Source organism: Vicugna pacos, chromosome 5 (assembly GCF_048564905.1).
Source record: "Vicugna pacos chromosome 5, VicPac4, whole genome shotgun sequence".
NCBI classification, from domain to species: domain Eukaryota; kingdom Metazoa; phylum Chordata; class Mammalia; order Artiodactyla; family Camelidae; genus Vicugna; species Vicugna pacos.
The window spans coordinates 89,638,503-89,643,645 of record NC_132991.1 but is presented as its reverse complement, the minus strand read 5'-3'; positions in this window follow the sequence as shown (position 1 = coordinate 89,643,645).

The window sequence follows — 5,143 nt, the reverse complement described above, 5'->3', positions numbered from 1 at the left end:
AGGGCCTCCCCTGACAGCCAGGATGCCAAAGGAGTGGTTCAAAATGGGGCTGCACACAACAGGGGGGCTCAATATCTGGACAGAACAGAGCTCCGCTCTTCCTTGGGAAGAGCCCTCAGCCCAGGCAGGTGGTAGGAGGCAGACTGAGGAGCCTCCCCTCCCCGTTAGAGATGATGTAAGTGGGAAGGGAGCAAAGGTCAGGGTCCCATCAGAAATGGGATTTCACTCAGGTGGTTCAACTGAAGAGGCTTAACTGAAGGGACTATCTACAGAGGTGTGGGCGCATGTGACTGAGGAGCCGGTGGGAAGCCGGATTTTCCCCTGGGGTGAAGGGAGACATTCATTAATCCATATATATATATATTTTATAATTGACATAATTTATATATTATGTTAGCTCCAGGTGTAAAGCATAATGATTTGATATTTTCACACATTGCACAGTGATCACCACAACACATCTAGCTGCCATCTGTCACCATACAAAATTATTACAATGTCATTGACCATATTCCCAATACTGTACATCTTATCCCCGTGACTCATTTATTTTGTGTCTGGAAGTTTGTATCTCTAAATCTCCCTCATCTATTTCACTCTTCCCCGACCCCAACCCTCCCCTCTGGCAATCACATTTGTTCTCTGTATCTGAGTCTGTTTATTTTCTTATGTTTGTTTGTTTTATTTTCAGATTCCATATATAAATGAAATCATATAGTATGTATTTAATAATTATATAGTTGTTATTTATTCAGTAGACAAGGGAGCAGTACTAATACATGTATTAGATAGGAAATGTGAGGTTATGCTGTGGTAACAAACAGCCCCCAAACTGCGGTGGCTTGAAATATTTATTTCCTGCTTGCATGAAGTCTGATGTGGATCTGGGCAGCCTTCCAGGGCAGCTCCTTACCATACATACAATGGCTCAATGTTGCACCTCCAAATCAAGGAATTTTTCCTCAGTTGATGAGACATGGAAGAGAGCATGCTGGAGGTCAATCAAACCAAGACTTCCACCCAGACAGGAGGCCTGAGACTTATAGTCACATTTAATTGGCTAAAACAAGTCACATGACCATGCCTTACTTGGAGGGGCTGAGGAAGTACAGTACTCCCTTGTGCCCAGAAATGGAGGAGTCCTGCACTTTAGCAGGTGTGCCTGCACTGCATGCAGCTACCACTTAAAGAGTTCCTTCACTGTGTAAAGCACTTTCTAGTAAATTCTACTTTGTCTGATGTGAACATTATCAGCTCAGCTTTATTTTTATTTGTGCTTGATATCTTTGTCCAAGCTTTGATTCTTTCCCTTTCTGGCATTTTTTTAAAAATTCAAGTGTGTTTATAATGTATTAGATTAAAATATGTGTAATTTGAGACCATCTGCTTTGTAATAAGGAAACCAGATTGTTCACATTTATGGTCATCTTTGCTTATGCTTGGCCCAACTTCATCTGAATTTTGACTTTGTGTTTTTAAGGTTCATTAATTTTTTTTATTCCTTTTAATTTAATTTTTTCTTCTGTAGACTATGTTACTTGCTTTTATCCTCTGCAATGATTTGGAAAGTAGACATCCTGCTTTTAATTCTGTTAGTGGTTCCATTTAGTTTTTCATGAAAATTATGAAATCCACATTTATATTATTATCAAAATCAAAATCACAAACAATAACTTCAGGCTCCTTCAAAAGAAAGACAAAGAATTTAGCCCATTTGCTTCTTCCCCGGCCTCTTCTGCCCGTTCTAGGTCTCCATTAATATAACCTAAGGACACGCTCCTTAACTGGACTTATTACAGTCACCAAAACATCCTCTCTTCAAAACACTTTCAGCTTTCATTTTTTTGCCCCATGTCCCTCAGTCATTGGACTTTCCACCCTAACCCCCTTCTCCAGACAGGGCCCCACTGCACACATCTTTGGGATCATTTCTCTGCCGACTGCCTGTCCTTCTCCATGGCAGCCCAGGCCCCTCCCACGAGTCTGAGGTTTGAATTTCAGCTCCAGTGTATGGTGTGTGTGTGCGTGTGTGTGTGCGGTGTGTATGTTGTATGTGCTTATGGTGTGTGTGCATGTGTGTGTGTATGGGATTTGTGTGTGTGGTGTATGTATGGGGGGCTGTAGTGTGTAGTGTGTGTGTGTGTGTGTGTGTGTGTGTGGTGTGGGTGTATATGGGATGTGTGTGTGTGTAGAGGTGGTATGGGGGTGGCACACTACACTGGGAGGCAGGGTCGGCTTCCTTCGGGAGTTCGCCAGCCCTTTCATTTCACGAGCAGGAGCGCAGGCACGGGCTCTGCGTTGTATTCCCAAGAGCGACACGCAGCTGCCGCGCATCCTCTTCTGGCCGGGGAACCGCGGATCCGGAGCTGGAGAATGGACAGACCTGTCATCTCTGGGGCTGGCCTGCTCTCCGAGGCATCTCTCAGAGGTCTTCACTCCCTTTGTCTCATCTACTGGGGCCTTAAGGCATCGGATATGAGCAGGACAGAAACAAGGTTCCTTTCCAGGTGTCCTGTTTGTGCGGTCCAAGAGGGCCAGAGAGGGCCGCCACACGGACTCGGACAGACACCAGGGGGCGCCATAGCTTTGAGAGGCTCAAGGGCTCCCCTGGAATAAAGGCAGACAAGACTGAGGGTGTTGGCGAAAAAGGCAGGGGGCCACGAGGAGCGCGAGTGCATGCGGGCAGCTGAACCCCAGGCTTGGGTGAGTAGGCTGAGATGGGGACCCCGAGTGGGCTTTGGGCCCTGGGAAGCGCTATGCGTCTCCCTCTCCTGGCTTAGGGCTTGGGTCATTTGGTCGGTGGACACTGAAGGCTCAGTGCTGGTGCGAATTTGGGGTGTGAGCAAAGAGAGGTGAGGCTGGCGAGCTGCAGCAGCCGCCTCCAGGGCTCGGGCAGCTCGGAGACGCGTTGGGAGCCTCTGGACAGCAGTCTGCAGGAGGGCTGTGGGATCTGCTTTGATCTAGCTCCTTTCCGTGGGAGAAGCACCCAATCGGTAAAAACTTGGATATAATTAAGTATTTGAACATTAAATACAAGTACTTCTGTGTTAATACAATTATGATACTATATACACACGTACTTTCTTCCCAGCCCCCCACCCCCAGATTCACCCACATCCCTGTTATGGAGAGCACTGGCCCAAAGAGCCCTCAGCATCTCTCTCTGGTCAGGAAGAGGGTGTCAGCCTCCTGCATCATCTGTGACCCTTGAGAATGGAGGAAGCTGGGCCCAAACTCAAAGCAAAGTTTTAGATCATTTTCTGAGGCTAGAACTGGGGTGACTTCTGGCAGGACGTTTGCCAAATGGTGACGACTATTATCTCTAGATGAGAGATTCCAGGTGGCTCTGACTTTTTATTTCTTGTACTTTTTGGTTGCCCTTGCCTTGTTTGCAATGAAGGGGTATGCATATACGTATGAATGCATGTGTATACATGTATATAAATTTCATAGGGGCGGGGGTTTGTCTTGTTTACCCTGGAAGTCTAGCATCTAGACTCTAGAACACAGTAAGTGCTCAATAAATATTTGTCAGATGAATACATCATCCTGTTTACAACTGAATTCTAGATAACCACTCGGTTACAAGCAAGTTTAAAAAATACATAAGTTAATGGGTGTGACTTTAGCTAGTTCTGGAAATCTAGCCTGCCCTTTTACGTGTACATCCCATTAAAAACCCTGCAAAGCCCTGTGAACAAGAAGAGTGCCTGGGTATGTCAGGGAGGTGTCTGGGAACTTTGCAAACTACTCAGAGAAACTGCTGAGATCTAAACTGTTTTCAGAAAAGGGAACTCCGGGCCACAAAGGAGAAAATTGGATGTTCCTGGGAGGCGGCAGAAAGCTGGATCCACCGAGTCACTGCTGGACCCCTGTCCTTCTATGGGAGTTCTTAAGAAAGCCCACAGAGCACCCCAAAGAGAGCCCTCCCTGCCTGGAGCCCACTGTTCTGAAGGCAAGTTCAGGTGCTAAAATAGCAGCCAAACACTGCTTTTGAAGGGGGGTGGAAAGAGAGGCAAATAACCGGGTAAATTGTAAGTTTCATTTAAAAAAAATCAATAGAGGTAGTGGTTATCTTTGTCAAAATTTTTTGAATTTTACTCATCGAACACTTCCAGTGGGCGCGCTTATTATATGTAAATCATACCTCAGTACATTTGATTGGAAAATAACAACAACAAAAAGAGGTAACCAGAGGGAGGGGAGGGAGGAGAGACACTGATGACAGCCAGACTCTCAGCCCAGGGACCCTGCCCTAGGTGGTAGGAAGTCAGGACAGCAGCAGAAGAAAAAGGGCCGAAGAAGCCACAGTGGCGCTGTCTCCTGATTTTTATTGAATACAAACGTTTATTATGAGATAATCCTTGTTGCTGACCCCAATGCTTTTGCATTTATGTTCCAAAAAATAAGTGCTGTCAAGTATGTTCTACCACTGCCAAAAAACACTGGGTCCCCAGTTAGGCAAGGACTAGAACGACAGTACAGTTTGGTCCAAACGTTTAAGGTTTAGCCATTTAATTTAGCCAATAATTTCAAACATATCGTCAGTCATTCTTTATCACAAAAACAACAATAAAGGTCTAACGAGGTCTCAAATCTCTACTGCAGGTCCTTAGAGAATGGAAAAGCTGGCAACGGCAGGGGAAAACCACAGCCTGCTGGTGCCCTCTAGTGGTAAGGTGGCAGGACTGCATGGGATTACAAAGGCGTAAACCAATGGTTCCCCAGCTGGAGCTCATCAGATCTGTTCAAGCACACCTGGCTGCCCCTCTACCCCACCCCCAGCTTCCAACTTGGAAGGGACAATGGGGGATGAGAATGAGCATTTCTAACAAGTTCCCAGGTGATGCTGCCACCACTGCTGTTCCTGAGGCCATACTGAGAATTACTGGTTAAAGTTTATCCGCCCCAACACACCTTGCTTCTATAACACTAGACTGCATGCTAGGAAATTAATTAAAACAGCATTTTTCAACATCTCAACTACTGTTTATGGGTGACTTTTTGTTGGTTTTTGATCTTTAATATTTTTTAATGTTTTAATATTTTTAACTTTTAAATTTTTTAGCAAAACAAAAAGACCCGAAGTACATCATGCTTTTCAAAGAATTGTTACCACAGTGCGATTCTAAGACACAGGTAC